The 19,820-nt window shown below is 41.0% G+C and overlaps 1 long non-coding RNA gene across 1 annotated transcript; it reads left to right on the top strand.

The window, feature by feature from the left end:
- Nucleotides 1–744: 744 nt before the first annotated feature.
- Nucleotides 745–19,545, top strand: LOC112488283 (uncharacterized). The gene is made up of 4 exons (XR_003052165.1): nucleotides 745–1,391; nucleotides 3,388–3,471; nucleotides 14,083–14,314; nucleotides 19,412–19,545. It is a non-coding gene; the product is annotated as an uncharacterized LOC112488283 (long non-coding RNA).
- Nucleotides 19,546–19,820: the final 275 nt, after the last annotated feature.

Here is a 19,820-nt window from a genome sequence, read left to right as displayed (position 1 = left end):
AGTTTTAGTAGTATTAGTAGGTAATTATTGTTGCGGTGTGTGGTGTTGTTGATTTCAATCTCAATTATTATTTATTATATTTCAATTATGCCATTGTTTTATATATATATACATATATAGATAAATGGTCTATATGGTATGTATATGTATATTTAAGCAGAACTAGTATAATTATAACTATATATATATATATATACATATATATATATATATGATAGTACAATGAAAGTAAATATTATTGCCATACCTAAAATTAAGCATTAATTTAATTTAATTTTTTTGATAGTTATAAAGAAGCAGAATTTACCGTCAAGATATTTTAATGACTTGACTTAAGTAAAAGCCACATGAGGTAAACGTAGTCAGCAAGAGTACTCCAAGCTAAACGTATTTCAGTTTAGAAATAGTTAGAATAGTTAACGTTAATTAGAAATGTATAAGTGATAAGTTATAAAATATTTTGAATTCAGTGCAGAACACCGAAAACACGCAGAAAGATATTTTTCCCGCCACAGTGTTGTGACTAAAGTTATTGATTCGAAGAGCCTTTGTCGTGGATGTTTAAAGCCTTCACATACTGTACGGTGGGTGATGACAGACGCTGTAATTCTGTCTGGATGAATATCGATGCAGCAAATCAAACAGATATGAGACCGTTACACCCGTGCAGGTTTAATCTCCAACCGTCCAGTTTGATTTAAAGCATTATCCCGTGCAGGTTTAATCTCCAACCGTCCCGCATTATTTTATTCACCTTTGCATTTTTACTGCTCGGCGTCAGCAGAACTCTAATTACTCCTCTGATGGATCGGAATCCCATGTCACTAAATCTCACGTCCCTCCTGCTCTTCAGGTGATTAATAGTCCTTGAATAGGCCGTTGGATGTAAAGGAGCTGTCCTGGATATTGTAGAAAACGTCAGTCAGCACTGCAAATCCTCCTTGTTATTGGTCATCCTATAAAAGCATGCAAACCACGACTGTTGTCCACACAGAAGAAATGACCACTTGGCTCATGAAGAGCAATGAATTATGGGATATTAGTCACATTAATCTGGCATCCAGAACTTACTCTAGCCTAATAAGGTGCCACGGAAAGAGGTGCTTAAGTTTTGTTATTTTTTTCTGAGATGTACTCTAGCTCTACGTATACAACATTACACTTCCTGTTTTATTTTGAAATTATCAACTGCTGTTTACCTTCCTCCGTCCTCATTAACTCACGCTACGATCATGGACATAGACATAGACTGCTCACCGATTAAATACGTATTTCTATATTGGTTTTCCGTCCAGAAACAAAAGGAAAACTCATTTCCAAATTTCAACTTCCGGCTGTGGTTGTTAAGGTGCCTGTTATGATGTTATGAATGTAATGCTCGACTCTTGAGGGTAAGTTATGTAACAAACTAGATGTTAACACACTGACAGTGGCAACTAGCTTTACCTTAATGATTTATTTATTTCATTTTTAAGTTGAGATGTACAAGAAATATTTTAACTGCTACTGTGAGAGGGAAATTATCATTTTTAATTATATTTTAATTACATTTTTATGTTTGTTTAATTATAATAGGGCAATAAATGTGTGCAATACAATACTTTTTAAATTAATTTTATCTTTCCCGCAATGCCATTAATTGCATAATGGTGTGATTAGGTTCCTTGGAGCTTTTTAGACTCTCAAGTTCATATTTAATCACCAAAGATGTCCGTTTAGCTTCCCTGCTAACAGCAAACAACAGAGCTGACAGTTACTGGTGGATTGACTAGCTTATGAGAACTGCTAAGTTATAAATTTGACAAATTCTGGGTTCTGTTGTAGATTTAATTCCAGAACTATGTAAATGTAATATTTAACCAACATGCTGGAATTAGCATTTTTGCTAATCCCCCTCAAAAGCCAAACCAAACTAAACAAAACCTGAGGTGCTATTTTGTCACATAAACACTGGGGTGTGAAGTTGACTGGGGCCCTCTGCTGGAACCCACAGTCATTTCATCACTTTGGTTAGCTGCTAGACTACACCCGATGTTGGTAGCCTGTGTTTTGTAGGCCTTGACTCACTGATGAGCTGACGGTGGGGCAGGAGTGCGGTCGGACACCGAGATCAGCACATGTTGTTGGACAAAGACGGTCAGCCTGGGGCTGATGACTCAGTGGGATTTGTGAGACAGATCGTAGGGAAAACTGCTGACGACGGGCTCAGTTGAACAACACAACGAGTCCGTAAAACAAAGGGATTCCAGCCAGCAGGTTTCAGCTCAGGTTATTGAAGTCTAAAGCCTGTTCAGGATTTCAGAGGCCAAATGGCACAGCGATAGAAAGAGTGAGAGATTTGAGGCAGACGAGCACCCTCTTGTGGCACATTGTGGATCTACTTTTTTTTTTTTTGGTTTGTTTTATGGACTTGTGGATTTCATGAGTGGTTAGAGGGTCAAGTGTGGCTATAAATTACAGACCCCATCCTCTACCCTTTAGGCCAGGGGTGTACACACTCTTTTTGTTGTCTTAAGAATGGATCTACCTATATTGACAGTTTACTCATATGAACTGAACATATGTTATGTACATACTGTACATATGTGTACAGTATGTACATAACATATTGGGATAGTGATAAATACATGTAACTGTACGGCACAATATGATTCAATTTTTACAGTATATGGTCACTACTACACAATACTGAATCATCAATATTTTAATTATGTTTTTTGCGATCTGTTAGATCCCCAGCTACCAATTGGGAACCCCTGGTTTGTACGTTATGTTGGATTCATATGGTGAAAAAGGGTATTGAAAACGTATTGAAGTCAAACTAAATTCAGATATGTACTTAAATTATGTTCACATCATGGCTAAGGTGAATTGCGACAATGCTCGTTCATCATTCATTATCATTATTGGTCTTTATTTTGCTGCGCCCGCTTTACCTGTATTGAAGTCAAACTAAATTCAGATATATAATGCAGATAAATTTGCTCTCAGTCTCTCGTCACCTTCGTGTCCTCTGAGCGGTCGTCCCGCTGCGAGGTCGTGTCTCTGTGATGTGGCTTTCTGCCTGTGACACCTCCAGTTAGCCAATTTACACGCACACGCATGCAAACACACCTTTGTTCTCACCTGCCTGGTATCCAACAGGCAGCACACCTTGAGGCCTATTAGTGTCTAAATTTGGACCTTAGAAAAGTGCGTTGCGATGCAATTGGTGTTTTGTGGCTCTCTTTTTTTCTCAGCACTGGTTGACGGTGTGCCATTTATACGACATTTAAGTTTAGTTGCTAATATTTATTGAATGACACAGTCATGTGATTATGCTGTATTTTCAGTTACTTTCTTCAGTACTAATTTTCTTTTTCCTGTGTTTCCTCGTTCAACCACCAGGTGGCAGAATTGCACATAGAATTCACAGTCGGTTTACGAACCCACATCACGTGCAGCAGCTGATTGACATGGCTCATGATGCAGGTACGTCTGGGTATTTAATGTGTATTGAAACATTGAAAAAGACATTTTCATGTGAAGTCATGTAGTAAGTTAAGGGATTGGTGTGAAACAAATGTGTAAAATAAAAGCAGATTATTCTCTCAGTCAATACCTGATGGAGCAACCCCCTCACGTACACACGTGCAGGGCGCGCACGCACGCACACACTCAGATTCACTGAATTGTGACGTCAGGTTGTGGAGAAGGACAAGGAAACAGCATTGCCATGGAAACCCATCTGCAACACTTTTCTTTTTCCCCTGCATGATCGCTTTTTCAATGTTGATGCGAAGAAAATACAAACTCGACTCTTCTGTTTTTCCATACCATAGCAGAGAATCTTCAGAAAGAGCCGAAGGATACACACGACCCTGTTTAGTAATTCTTGTTTTTTTGTTATATATATATACGTATATATATAAAACAATTTAAATCATTTCCTTCTTCTGGGTTAACTTTTGTTACAAGCTTAATATTTGTTTTTGATTACTGAATTCCGGGTCGAAGAAGTTAGCTATTAGTTTGCTAAGCTAGCCTATCTAGCCTAAGCTCTTGGCTTACTTTAATAATTTTAATACGAATTTGACAGACTGCGCCTTAGAGGCGCCATGTATGTGGTTCATCTGGGAATCAAACGCAGGACTTCCTACATCTTGGGCATAACCTTTAAGGAAACGCCTCAAAGGTTAACAGAATTTCCTTCTTCTGGGTTAACTTTTGTTACAAGCTTAATATTTGTTTTTGATTACTGAATTCCGGGTCGAAGAAGTTAGCTATTAGTTTGCTAAGCTAGCCTATCTAGCCTAAGCTCTTGGCTTACTTTAATAATTTTAATACGAATTTGACAGACTGCACCTTAGAGGCACCAAGTATGTGGTTCATCTGGGAATCAAACGCAGGACTTCCTACATCTTGGGCATAACCTTTAAGGAAACGTCTTAAAGGTTAACGATCTTTAGCACTCCTGTTTATCTGCTTACTATGTTGTTATATTTGGGATACATTTTCTAGTTATTGGCTATTTTATATAAGATATGTCTTGCTAACTTTAGCTATAGCTAAGCGGTTTGATAGCATGCTCTCATTGCTTATAGCTAACTCGTGCTTGGGCTAACTTTTGTTAAAAGGTTAATATTTGTCTTTGATTACTGAATTCCGGGTCGAAGAAGTTACCTATTATTTTGCTAAGCTAGCCTATCTAGCCTAAACTCTTGGCTAACTTTAATCATTTTAATAAGAATTTGACATATCTGCTTACTAGGTTATTATATTTAAGATAGATATGGCTATAACTTGTGCTCCTTAAATTTTTCTTCTTCTACTTTTTTTTTTTTTAATAAAAATCTGTCTAATTTCAAGACAGTAGCTCAGATTGTACCTGAGGCTGAACACAGCACATCGCACTTTAGCACTCGTTGTCTGTTGTAAGACAAAAAGCTCGTCCCGTCTGCGGTGTTCCTGTCCCTTCACACTAATAGTTGTCACGTGTGCATTATGTGTCACACGTTAGTTTCCCTCCAACTTGACGTGAATTTGCTTGTTTTTGGTGTTAATTTATGTTTTTACCCGTGAAGGTGAAACCAACCAGCTGCGTATGGCTTTAATTGTATAGCAGCTCCGCGATGGAAACACTGGTTTATGACGTGGAGGTGGATGAAGAGGAGGGGAGACTGCAATGCATCTAACACACACTAATGTCTCACTGATGTATACACACACACACACACACACACGGGGGCCTGGTTTGCTGCTGCTGCTGCCTGTCGCTGGCTCTCTGAAGTGTTTACAATGCTGTATGAGGGGGGGATCCTGGGAGGAGGCTATTTTTAGCCCTGGTTTCATCATTCCTCTCCCTCTCAGCCCTGCTCTGCTCTACTCTGCTCTGCTGCGTGTGCAGCCGCTGCAGGCTGGTGCTGTATTCTAATGAAGAGACCAGCAGATTGATGGCCGTATTTTCTTCGGAGAAAAAAAAAACGCTTGCAAAAAAAAAGAGTCATAGACTAAGAACTCCGGCATCAAACCGACTCCCTTCGTGTCTCTCGTTCATTGAGATTTTTTATGACTGCGGGGTGTTAGGCAGGGACACCTTCAAGGACACGACCTGACTTTAAAAATGTTGTTTATGCTTCGGGGCCGTCCGTTTTTATTAGGAGTTCCAAACCCTCAACGACTTTTACAGTTTGAACCTTTTTTGTGATCAAAAAGATCTGGATTTCGGCCTTCATGTCAGTTAAATAACCTCTTTTAACCGGTTACATCTTCAACAAATGATGACTAAATCACATTGTTCTCTTCTTCTTCTTCTTCTTCTTCTTCTTCTTCTTCTTCTAATCCGGAGCATGGTCTTCAAGTAGACACAGCGTTGTATCTGAGCGTGTTGATACAAGTCTCTTGAAAGTCCGTGATAACTCACGGCGCTCAATTGGACTTTTGCGACCGTTGCGATTGAGAGACTAAAATAAACCTTTGTAAGAAGCTCTTGAATGCCCATTTTTACAAGATACATCTTTTTTTTTTTTGACATATGCTTAACAGAGAGGACTTTTATTTATTTATATTTATATCTAAATTTACGATCTTTCCTCAACAGAGAAGAAGGCCCGTGACAGCGTTTATCTTCTGTTCTCGTTTCCCTCTTTGACCAGGCAGTGAACTCAGCCTGGCCTGAGTGTAGTACGAGTGGATGGGAATGTTATGCTACTGTGCCATGTCTGGGTTGCTACAACAAACATCTCACCCCAAGCGCATGACATCATTTGCCATTGCGTGAAGTTCCTTTAGGGTTTTTTTTTTTTTTTTGGTGAAACAGCAGTATGTCATCGGCGTAGAGACTGATCTAACATTGGAAATTGAACTAGCAGAGTTTATTTCAATCTTCTCAGGTCACTCTAAAGAAACAAAAATATCCTTTAATCAGACCTTATATCCACTAATGTTTGACCAGCATTTGAGAACTGATCAATGAAATAAAAATGATAACTAATCCAATAGCTACAACACAGAAGTCAACGCAAACCATAATGTGAGCTAACAAAAATCGGCGCTAATAACTGGCAGTGTGTGATTAATTTGTCGATCTTTTAAACCACAGACTAACATAAAACAAGACATAAAAACAAAGTCGAGCATTAATGCTGTTCAAACATTAGGAAGCGCTTAGCGAAATCATATTACCAGAGAGAAACAGTTCTGCCAGTAAATGCGAAGGTCAGATTTCATCCTAGCATTTGATTCTTAGAAAAAGGGTGTATAAACCGTCTTACATGTTAGTTTTAAAAATGTTTTTTTTTTAGCGATCGAAAACGAAAAAGTATGTACTTCAAATGCACTTCAACTTCAATTTACCCACTTCACCAAAAATGAAAAGATTAAGCAGAGGACACTGAGAGGCAAAAAGTTCCGGCTCCCTGTTATGTCCGTAATTGGGTTCATGTTGTCGGTTTTGGTCGAGTGAATTCAGCGCACCATAGTGTGCTGCTGCTGGTGCCGCTTCCTACACTCCATAGGCTCGGGAAGAGATGTCGGCGACTGCCAAGTCAGTGGCAGTGTCTCAGCAGTTTTTAATTAAACTGCTCCATTTGTGCCACCTTTCCCGGCTGCCTGGGAGAGAAAATTCAGGAGCATAAATAAATGACTGCATCCATCCCTGCTGGCCGAGCTCTACTGTTTCACAGCATTTCATTAGGACTGATATGACACGTTTTAAACAACATCTGCCGGCTTGTTTGCCGTCATTGAGTGGGAAGCTGTGCGGAAAAAAAAATGTAGCTATGAGTGGGAAGCTGTGCGGAAAAAAAAAAAAAATGTAGCTGAAGAGACCAAGACAGAATAGATAGCACAGGTGTATTTAATGAGGAGGGACACTCTCTAGTATATGGCAATCATTTGTAAGCTGGAATGGTGCCTTGGTCCAGAGGCAATGTCTCTGTCATTGGTGTGGAAGATTGAATCCCGGTTAGGCCGGTTGGTACCTTCCAGTGGACTCACCACCTGCAGGAAGGTTTGGGGGGGGGGGTTGGTACGGTGCAATGTGATTTGGGTTGCGGTCATAGAGACTGCTGCTCTCACGACCTGGTAACGGATAAGCGGATGGAAATGGATGGATGGGAAATATTGGCGACGTTGAAATAAGCAGGTTGAAATAAGTCATCAGTCATTCCGAAGACTTCGCAAATGGAAAAAGGGTCAAGCTATGCTTGTCTTTATAGCAAATGCTAGCTCAGATATTACATATCTAGTATGTAACTGTGGGCCCTGGACAGTAGTGAGACAGACGGCATAGTAAAAATAATGACTCTTGTCTGGAAAATGAACGTACTGTATCTTGGTTCCGTCACTCACAGACACAGATCTCTGCTTCTTTTCACGTTTTTCGACTGTGAGCTCAAGGGTTATCCATGTATCTGCCTGTTTCAGTTCTTAACTCAAAGTCAGCTCATTCTCTCCGGGATCCCTTAGACAAACCGCGGTTCTCTGCTCCTCCAGAGAAAAAAAAGAAAGAAAAAAAAATCAGTTTATATTTCCAAGAATAGATTCGGAAACTACCATGCAATACAAATCTGGTGACGCACTAGAGGGGAGCACAGCCAGCTCTCAAACACCAAGAAACTTAGGAGGAGGCAGAGATTTGAAAGGTTGAAGAAAGGAAAACAGAACGGTTTATGCCAGATATGTCCCTTTTCCACTGGTGCAGCTCTATCAATAGACCTGGCTTTGGGAACCTTTGATTCCAGCAGGAGTTTGCTTTGCTTTTTGGTCTCCATGGTGAGTTCCCCTCAAAGACGCTGATGTAGTGAGTTCATTCCAAAAATATACTCGCTTTGAACCGGAAGGAGCAACGGTCCTACGTGGGGTCTCCAGGTTCATGTCTCATTTCCTGAGGATTGTCTCGTCTTTTTTTTGTGGAGAACAACTGAACGGTTAGCTGCGCCGTGTCTCGGCAAAAACAGATCCAGGAAATATGTTTGGTTTTTTTTTTTGTCTTTACTGATGAATATTTTTAACGTTAAATTCTCTAAAACAGAGGTGTCAAACATACGGCTCGCGGGCCAAAGCTGGCACGCCAGGTTGTTTAACCCGGTCCACTTGACGAATTTTGGAAAAAAAAAAATACACTCATCATCAGGATATATTTTGTAAAATTATATTTCATTAAATATAAATAAACAAGAATAAATATCTAAGATACTTTGCCCATCTTTGCATGAAAACAAAGGGGGGAGTTATGATTGGTTATCAGGTTATGATTTTACTGGTCCGGCCCACGTGACATCGAATTAGGTGGTATGCGGCCCATGGACCAAAATGAGTTTGACAGAGCAGACTTAACCCACGTATAGGCCACCTCATGCTAATATTAGCATTAGCCGCTTTGAGTGTGACTTATCGGAATGTTAAATCCAGTAATGATCTGTAAGCGTAGACCAACATAAAATGGAGAAAATCATTTCAGAATTTTTTTTTTTTTTTTTTTTTGCCAGAATCCGAACTCAAAGCGCGTGATCAGCGATCAGGATTCAGGACACCGCACTTCTTGTTTGCAGGAACATTGTCATTCGGCGGGGGCCTTCTCGTTTCTAATTGCTCGTACGCCACAACATGTCAGTCCCATTTAGAGCCCGACCGTCGGTTAATGGAAGAATAGTACATTAGTGCGTGGCCCAGACAGCAGCCAGCTGGAGGACCTCCACCACCAGCAGCAGCAGCAGCAGCAGCAACGGAAATGAGGGAAAATGATCCAGGATGATCACATCCAGCTTAAGGGTCCCAGTAATCAGATGACCGTTCAGCTGGGGATTCACTGATTGACTAATTGCACATTCTGTTGTCTTCTTCTCCCTCTCCACCACCGCAGACCGCGCTGTTAGGACGCGGAGGACAGGGTGTTTCACTCAGCTCTCAGTCTGCATCATCATCACTGCGTTAGTCGGCGGCGGCTTTGGAAAAATAAAACATTTATGATTATATTGCATTTAAATATGTTGCGGAAATAGATAAGAGCATCTCTGTGTCGTTAAAAGAAATGGATTTAGTCTCAGTAATGCATGTAATCCACATGTGTCAAACTCAAGGCCCGGGGGCCAAATGCGGCCCGCCGAGCCATTTTGTGTGGCCCGCTTAGTAAAAACTTGTACCATCTGTTAGTACAGACCGGTACCAAGGTGCTGAGCGTTGAAGGATTTTCAAAATAAAACATCTTTCAGACTCCATTCTGTTAGTATCAGAGTCTGAATGACATATTTTTTTTTTTAAAATATTACCAGATTATCTTTAATAAAGAACGTAAATAAAAAATTAAGTACATTTTTCTACTGTGTCCCACTGTACCAGTACTGGTCCACGTGTGACAAACACAGGGCCGGGGGGCCAAAGGCGGCCCGCGGAGCCATTTTGTGTGGCCCGCTTAGTAAAAACTTGTACCATCTGTTAGTACAGACCGGTACCAAGGTGCTGAGCGTTGAAGGATTTTCAAAATAAAACATCTTTCAGACTCCATTCTGTTAGTATCAGAGTCTGAATGACATATTTTTTTACTTTAGTTTTGTGTAAACATTGAATCTGGAACGACCAAAGCTTAATATTATAAACACATGACAAATTAAATAATAATAATAATAATAAACACACAGTAGTATTCATTTCTTATGTCTCTTTATCTGTAGTCTTTCCAGTTCCTTTTTAATGTAAATCTTTTTTTCACAGGCCAACAAAAAAATGTCGGCGCTACAACATACCTCATACACCGCTAATACTACAAATTCTGCAGTATATAGGGTCTATATACTGCCGGGCCAACTCTAGTACACATTTGATATGGTCTCGCGGGCCAAATATAATTACACTGCGGGCCAGATTTGGGCCCCGGGCCTTAGTTTGACACGTGTGATGTAAGTGATGTCATTAGGAATTACGATAACGTTTGGATGTAAATATTATAAACAATAATAATAATAACTTTTTTGTACTTCCAACATTGCGTTATTGTTCAGCAGTATTTACATGACCACATGAGCCAACGACTCGGTCACATGTTCCTCTGTGATGGATTTGTAAAATCATGGTAACGAACTTATCGCACTGGACGGAGACGGATGTACAGAGTCGTACAACTTCAATCTAAATATTTCAACAATTTCTTTGTTGGCTTTTCGACACGTTTCTGTTTCATTTTCCGTTGCGTTGTACACTGTGTTTTTTTTTCAAGGAACCTGTGGTTCTTGGTTAGTACTACACTTCCTGTTAAGGCAAATTCTTGCACTGTGTAGGCTGAGCACAGAGTAATATAAGGATAGTGGTTGTGTTTTGGCGTGCGTACCGCGTTAGTGTGAGGGTGGTTTCGTGAATGCAGATGCCCGAAGACTCTCGCTCTGTGTGGGCAAACATGCTAAATGGCTGTTTTGAATGTCAAATGGCGGTGAACGCAAAGGTCTCGGTGACATTTCCACGTTAGAGCAGCGATCTCCCTGCACCTCGGCCGCTCGACAGTCTGACGCCGTCACCGCGGCTGGGATTCCTCCTCGTCCAGATGTCCACAGTCTGCTTTTCTAACTTCATTTCTTCAGTTAGAGAAAGCAGCTCGGACCTGCACACCTTCAAAGAGTGGATTTCTGGGAGCAAGACAACCAGAAATGACAGCTCGGACCTGCACACCTTCAAAGAGTGTAAGAAAGAAATGACGCTCTGCCTCGGTTAGACAAACCATTAAAAGGTTTTTCTCAAGTTCCTGCAGTGTAAGATGACGATAATAAGAAGATTATGGTCCAACCAAGTCTGGCTGTAGTAAGAGGAGTTGGTTCCCGCGGAGAAAGTAGGCGAATGTTCTGCCTACGTCTATTCTCCTGCTGTCGCCGTTTCATGTGAAGCAGACGATCTTCGGCTTCTGTGCATGAGCTGATTTTCATCTGAACACTTTAATTCTATGTTGTAATTCGTACGTGTCGAACTCAAGGCACGGGGGGGAGGGGCCCAAATGCGGCCTGACAGGCCGTTTTGTGTGGCCCGCGGGAGCTTAAAAAGCAGTTAGTAGCTAGTAGCTAGAGTTCCATAATAAGAAATTAAAAGTTTTTATAATCAATCAAATAATAATCAACTGCAGAAACATGTATTAGTCTGTGATGGAGTAGTTACATCTATACCAGCGGTCCCTGACCTTTGTTGTTCCAAGGACTGGTCAGCCAGTACCACCTGTTACTACAGATTAGTAGCTGAGCATTGAAGGATCATTACATTTTCAAAATAAAACGTCTCTCAGACTATTTTAAAATATTGTCAGATTATCTTTAAATAAAGAAAGTAAATGGATACGACTGGATTCTCTTTGAATCAAGTAAATTAGTAAAACTGAAGTACATTTTTTTACTGTGTCCCGGTATCAAATGATCTATGGACTGTTACTGGTCCGCGGACCGGAGGTTGGAGACCCTTGATCTACACAGTCTTCCATTTACAACCGGCCCTTCAAGGGGAACAGTATTGCTGATGTGGCCCCCTGGTGGAAATGAGTTTGACACCGCTGTGCTAATTAGAAAATTAGGAACCCACCCTGGCCATGAAAGTTGACAACAAGGTCACTCCCAGGGCCTTCCGTCGGGCGTCGCGCGCCTCCGTCGGGCGTCGCATTTGAATATTTCAAATGCAATTTATGCATTTTCTTCGGGAATTAAAGATTAAATAATTGACGAGACGCTCTGAATTATTCAACTGCGGCTGAGGAAGCTGAGGTCATTGTGGTGAGGTCACAGCTCCGAGACTGGAGCAGCTGTAGTTTGGTTCTCAGGTAGAACCTGTGCTGTAATCACCGCAGAGGTTTTCAGACAAGACTGGAAGTCCATTTGAGAGGAAGGAAAAAAAAATGTCGGCAGATATTTAACATTATGTCTACAACTGATTTTAAGGAGTGAGGTTGGAGCTCTGCTTTATTCTTGTCCAGTGCACGCTGTCTTAGACTTCACGCTCTTTGTTCAGACTCCTGAAATCCACAAGTACTATTCCTAATTTTCCATTTCCACAAAATAGAAACATTGTTTAAAAAATTGAATTTTAGGACCAAAGCAGAGTCAGTTCTTCTCTTCGATCTCTGAATCCTCTTCACCTTCTCTCCGTTGTTGCCTATAGGGGTCGCCGCAGCGGATCATCTGCCTCCATTTCACTCTCCTTTTCTATATTTTTATTTACACCATTATTTTTATCACCGGCCCCCAACCATATTTGTACCTGTCGGCTGGTATCAGCCGTTACTGCGGACCGGTAATACATTTTTAATGTGTAATAAATTTTCAAAATAAAACGTCTTTCAGACTTTATTCTGTTATTATCAGAGTCTGAATGACCTGTTGTTTTGAAACATTTTCAGATTATCTTTGATATTAGTAAAACTCAAGTACATTTTTTTCACTGTGTCCTGGTACCAAATGGCCTACGGGCCCCCACCGGCCCCCCGAACCGGGAGTTGGGAACCCCTGATTTATATCATACAATCACATTTGTAACTTTTGAGGTGAATGATTTTAAAAAGCAATGGCAGGATGAGTGATGACACGGTAATGATTTGACACGCTTTCTATAGGTCATTATACAGTATATTATATAGTATATATATATACAACTATATATATATATATACCCAAATAGCTGTATAGATGTGTATATATTGTTGCATGATAATAATATACATCTCCCACATGTACCTAGCCAACCCTGAATATGTGGATATGTATGGATGTTGTCCTGTAGTTTCGTCAGGGCTGAGGAACAGGACGGGTTTTCTCTCATTAACAATGTTCAGACTTGACGCTCGGTAGCTTCACAGAGGGATTTACCTCCAGGGATCAAAGACGTCCTTGATTTTAGTGTCCTTCAGCGCCTCCAATGCATCCCAGCACCTCCCTCATTCTTCCAGCAGCCATCTGGGAGGATGAAGTGAAGTGAAGTGAAGTGAAGTGAAGTGAGCCCATGATAAAATTGTATTTTTTGATGATTACATTAAGTTTTATTTTCATATTTATTTTGCACCATATGTAATAGAACATTATTATTCAGTCTATGCATTTGTCAATAATCTTTAAGTTGAATTATTTATTGCTATTAGACAGGGCTATTGTTGTTAAGATGGTACATTTTATGTAATTAGTGTTGGAATGAAAATAGGTTTTAGGTTAACTTAAGGTTTAAGGTTAACTTAAGGTTTAAGGTTTTAGGTTAACTTTATGTTAATTTTTTATTTTTTTACATAGTTAGGTTTTAGCCTTCACCATCTGAATAATGAGTGATTTTTAACAAACATTTTAATAATATTTTTGAATTGGTTAGAAAGGCTTAGATTTCATGTGATCCGTCACTACAAATAATTATAAAAAAAAAAATAAAAAAAAACAAGAAAAAAAATCATCTATGTTAAACTCTGCTCTTCTTTTCATTTAACAGAGCTCACAGTTCAGTATTAGGTGCTGCTGTGTTTCTGGCTGATCCTGACACTGTGTAATGATTATTAGCCAGACTGTCTGCTTAAATAGATTTCTGTTTCGGTGGATCTGAAATTAGATATTTAATCGTCTCGTCTTGGCACTGACTCAGCCTGATGCATCTTCTCCCCAGAGGAACTCCTGGCTGCTCAATATTCCAAATACCAATCCCAGTATTGGCTGGATCTGATGGATTTCAGTCTTTGGTGGCAGCAAAGGCCAATAGCAGCGGTGGAGCAGCTCACGTGAAGTCAGAATCAGGATCACACACCTGCTTCTGAGTTCCCTCATCAGGAGACTGGTGGATTTAAACGCCACTTCGCCAAGAAACCCGTGCCAGAGCGCTGCCCCCGTGGTTTTAAGTGGTAAGCGATCTTGGCTCCTGTGTGATTCCTTTGTTGTTTTGCTGCGTCTCGTAGAGCTTTTGGAGTGTCCCGTCTTGCACCTGTTGACCGCTGTTCAGTGTTGCTGCTCTTGAGTCCCACCTGTTGGTAACTGACACCTACAAAAAAAAGATCAAAAAAAGATCAAAATGATGGTTTTAACCATTGGAGGATTGATAAAAAATGTAAGTCATCATACAAAGAGATAGCAGGATGACATGTGAGATAAATACCGTAATTTTCCAGTCTATAAGTTGCTACATTTTTCACACACTTTGAACCCTTAAACCAGGCATGGCCAACCTGCGGCTCGGGACCCACATGCGGCTCTTTGCCCGGTTTCATGCGGCTCTTACGTTCATGTCGAAATTTATGTTTGTGGTTTTTTTTTTTATGCTGTGTGATGAGGGCGTTGACGCAAATTACTTTGCGAAAAAGCCAATTCCACATGCGGCTCTTTGCCCGGTTGGAAGTTTTAAAAGATTGGGAGAGGTTTTTTTTTTTTTTTAAATTAGCCTCTTGACTGGTTGGCCACCCCTGCCTTAAACAATGATGCTAATGCTAATTTATTGATTTTTGCGGGCTAACTAGCGACCAATGAGAGAACTTTTCTGGCTGCTGTGTGTTATACTGGTAGCTTATGTCTGTCTGTGAATGGCTGTGTGTGCGAGAGAGAACGGCAGTGAAGCAGTTTACAGCCCTGTCATGTTGAAGCGTCAGGTGGTTACACATTAGCTGTTTATGTTCTGTTGTGGTCGGTGTGGCTGATAATAAAGACCCCAACTTCCCTGTTTCTGTTTACCTCTGCTGTGGCCTATATATGTACAATTATTTTTTTCTTAAATTCTGTGGGTACGGCTTATATTCAGGAGTGCTCAATAGTCCAGAGATTACGGTACTTGAAAACTTCCCATCCCAGAACATGTTTTTGCTAAATAGCGATTATCTAAGAGTGTATGTCTGAGTCTTCTCTGAATGACTGATACATTTTCATCAATAGTCGTGGAAAGAAGTTTATTTGAAGGAGTGTTTGATTCATAGTTGCGTAGGAGGTGTTGATGCAGTTGAACAGAGCTGAGACGAGTAGTTCAGACAGACGGAAAAAAAAAAAGAACAGGATGACTGCCGATGAGTGATTTTCCACCTTGTGTCACCTTACAACAGGAATTGAAATAAAAAAAGTCTTTTGGTGGTAAATAGGTGGTCCAACGCACGTTTCCCCAGTAGATTGTGTAGAAACTGCTAAAAGCATGTTAGCATGTTAGCCTTCATGCATGACTTTTACATGTCATTTATCTTAGTTCACACCAACGCTCCATCTATCTGCTCCCGGCCCCCCCCCCATGTTCAATTTTAGGACCAATTATGGTCCGCGAGTCAAAAAGTTTGCCCCCTCCTGGTCTGTCGGTAAATTTACCAGCAAGCAAACGCGATCTTTTACACGGTGTTAAAACATCAAAGCAGTGCAATTGGAATTTTGTTGTGTTAATGTTTTCTTCTTTGAAGCCAAGTGCATGTGTCTGTTGGTCTGTTCTCTCCTCCCACTTCCTGTTTTTAGTCGTATTGATTGTGGCCGTGTCTACCGCCAGCCATTGTGTGGGTGGGTGTGTGTTAGTGCACACAGTGTTCTTTCGCATACGCGTTACTTCAAAAACTTGGGAGTGACGTCTGAGTGCTGCAGCTTTGTGGTCACAAAGACATCACTTGGTGCTTTTTTAAAAAGGAAGTGAAAGTGCAGGCTGGGGCTCAGACCCCACACGGAGGTGGATCTGCCGTACGCAGACTGGAGCCAGAGCTCGTCGGTCGATGAAACTCGGTTGCGGTTGCATGCTCCTCTTGTGGCAGGTGTTCCATTAACCCAACTGACTCCTGACATTCAGCTTGCGTCGAATATTTGTAGTTGTAACAGACCAAACTGAAATCCAAGCATGCTCACTTCACGGTGTGTTTTGGTGCTTACTTTTGTTTCATTTAAAAATATGAAGATTTTGAGTTACTGTTTAGATTTGGTTTAGACCAGTGGCCCTCAGTTGTTTTTTTACCAAGGACCTGTCGTCCGGTATCAGAGTCTGAATGACCTGTTGTTTTGAAATATTTTTAGATTATCTTTAAATGAAAATAGTAAAGGGATATGACTGGATTCTTTTGGAATGAAGTCAATTAGTAAAACTAAAGTACATATTTTTACTGTGTCCCACTGTGGGCCGGTACTAAATGACCTACGGACCGGCACCGGTCCCCGGACCAGGGATTGGGGACCCCTAGTTTAGTGTCCTTTCAAAATAAGTGGAAATGAAAAACTGAAAAAAATGCAAAGTTAGGCATGAAAAGGTGGATCGCAGCCAAAACTTCATTTATTGTCATAAATTAATTAAAAAAAACAAAAAATAAAATAATTTCATCCGATAAATCACTAAATTACTAAAGGTTGAACACATGGAATTATTTAAGAAATAATTTTTTTAGGTTTAAATATAGGCTTAAATTATTTTTGATAACTCGGTACAGGAAGTGCTAATGTTTATTGTGAACAATGGAAAAATATACATGCTGTAAAAATAAAAGGGAACTCTATCACCCAAGTCGGTGGAAATAGAAAAAAAAAAAAAATTTTTAGATATCTGAAAAAATCTATTAATAATGAGGTGCGAAAAAATATGCGGAAAATGTTCTTCGAAAGTCAGCAAACCTGTTCCATAACAGCAATACAAAAATAGCTATTAGGTAGTCAATATTTGATAAAGTCCCAAAATGCATTTGATCGACCAAAATACCAGTTGCACGCCCACTTACATGGGCAAGAAAAAACTTGGAATAGTTAAAGACTCATTTGCTTTTTAACTTCTTATGCTACAAAACATTGCGATTAAGTTAAAGACTCATTTGCTTTTTAACTTATGCTACAAAACATCATGCGATAAAAAAAACTCCCTCCACCGTGGTACAAGGATGGGGTTTTCCTTCTTTGAAATTAAGAGTTAAAATCACTAGATCTTTTTAGGAGAAGTTGAAAAACTGGGATTTCAGTGAGTGACGGGAAACATTAGCCTGATGAAAACAATCTGCTTCTGATCACAAGAAAAGGGCCGACGCGTTGCTATTTTTATCCTGTTTGTCTGCTTCTCAAATGAACCGGCGGAAGGTTTGTTTTTGCAGCGCAGATTCCATCAGCTTTATTCCCCGCTCTGTTTGCCTCTGTCGGGGACTGATGTTTGAGTTTCACTTACAGCAGATGTCCGCGAACCTCGGGGCAGCATTGTGACCTTTGCCTTGGCAGTGACATCATCATCATTCGTGACACGCAGCAAGACCCAACGGCTTGTTCAGCGCCTGCCTCTAACCCGACCGCCGGCCTCCCCGAGTTATCACAGACTGTCTGGGATTCTTTGGGAAATGGTAGAAAAACTTCGAGGAGGTGGAAGTTTTTCACATTCCTCTGAGATGTTTGTGAAGGGTCGCGAGGGGAGAGTGACTCTTTGTGTGGATTGGGTCGTACTCAAAAGATACTTTTGAGGTTTGTGAGTTCAGAACTCACATACTGTACCTCACTTACTTATGCTAACACAGAGGTAACATAATCTAGGACAGAAAAACATCCGAAGAGTCTGATTTACGCCTGGCAGCCATAATGAAGGGCAAAAAGTTCCCAAAAAAAAAAAACAACACAAACGAAAGAAAGCGAATGTAGCACAATCCAATGTATGGCGCAAAAAAAATCGACTATAATGAAGGGCAAAAAGTTCCCAAAAAAAAAAAACAACACAAACGAAAGAAAGCGAATGTAGCACAATCCAATGTATGCCGCAAAAAAAAAATCGACTAATGTAAACAAATCCGTCTTCTGTGCATAGCGCTGCGTATAGTGCTCACCAGCTAATTCCTGCGCGAACTAGTTAGCGCGTTTTAGCGCTGTACATCCAAATGATGGAACAAGACTTTTTTAAAATAAATTTATGGGACATGGACGCCACAAGCGCTGTAGGTCGAGTGCACTATTAGAAATGGGTGCTGCTCACCAGGGACTTCACCAAAAAAAAAAATTCCAGCAGTACAAGAAGGAGACACTTTGCAGTGACACCTTCGGAGTCATGTGACAAACGGCGGAGGAAGTGCTGTGTTTGTGTGGAGATGAGCGGGACAGAAAAATAAACAGAAACACAGATAGCGGAAAAGTTGCCGGCTTCATTTCACCGACGTGTCTCTGTAACCTTTTCACAGCAACGTCCCACGTCAGCAGTTTGTTTTGGTACAAAAACAAGATAAAATGTTGTGTTTTGAACATCCAGTCAGTACAAAACCAAGCTTTTGAAAACACATGGACGATGTTCAAGAAAAAAAATAGTCACGTCCCTCAGTCCTAGTTATGTCATGCCCCCCCTTGTGGACAGAAATGTTTTTACGCCCCCCTCCGACCTACACCCCCATGAATTGAAATACTATAGAGAACCTGATAACATGTATATGTTTATCTGTACAAACCACTGTATGAGCTGCTGCCACCTAGTGGCTGAAGGCTTGTTATCATTCAAGCATTACAGCAGAGATACCGTTATGTCTAGCGTGCCATATTCCATTGGAAGCCCCTCACGCCCGCCTCCGGCAACTCACCGCGCCCCCAGTGGGGCCCCGCCCCACTATTTGAGAAGCACTCTTATATACATGCTGGAGATTGGGTTTATCAAGTGGGTGCCCTCCTTCCTCAACATTTCACTACTTGGCCCACGTCGTTCCCAGAAGGTCCAGCAGTGAATCCCGGAACCCCCGGGCTCAGCTCCAAGGTCCCATCTAACTACGGCACTTGACGTCCAGCTGCTGTCCTCCCTCTCTCATCTTATGTCTCTATGGTCCCCCGCGTCCAGCGGCGGCCTTGAAGTTGAAGTGGCTATAAAACCTCCGCGGCTCTCACTTCGACCGGCCGGACCTTTTCGCATTTCATCCGCACCGTTGTGTGCCTCCAAGGTCAGGTAGAGGTGACTTAGGTCTGCAAAAAAAAAAAAAAAGTGTGGTGACACTCACTCACCTGTGTCTCACTGCTGTCCCCTGGTATGTTGACCTCTCTCCGTAACTCTGTCTCTGTAGGATCACGCCCTGTCCTTCACGCCTCGTCTTCCTGCTAACCTGAGACCCTGTTTGTTCCCGCCCCGGCCATGGAATCCAGTAAGTGGACGTGTTGAAGTTTTTGTTCCCCCTCGTGCTGCGTTTGGGTCCTACCTGCTTCCTCTCATGACACGACGTAACGTAACAGATACATGGTAGCTTATATTTTCATACTGACAAAAGCATCGCAAGGTTCTTTCGACTTGTGCGTGAACATTCGAAGAGGTCACGACTGTTTTGTCCAACAGATTTTGTATATTTTTTTTTACAAATGATCGGTTTCATGTCGAGATGAAACAAAGGTCAAAGGCGAACATTTCAACACTTTACTGCACAGATGTGGAAATGAAGGCAGGTTGTAAGGAGAAGAAAAAAAACGTTTGACGACAAC

The sequence above is a fragment of the Cynoglossus semilaevis genome, chromosome 16 (assembly GCF_000523025.1).
Source record: "Cynoglossus semilaevis isolate Cse_v1.0 chromosome 16, Cse_v1.0, whole genome shotgun sequence".
Taxonomy (NCBI): Eukaryota; Metazoa; Chordata; class Actinopteri; order Pleuronectiformes; family Cynoglossidae; genus Cynoglossus; species Cynoglossus semilaevis.
The sequence above is the reverse complement of the archived record's forward strand: the minus strand, read 5'-3'. Positions and strand labels throughout refer to the sequence as shown.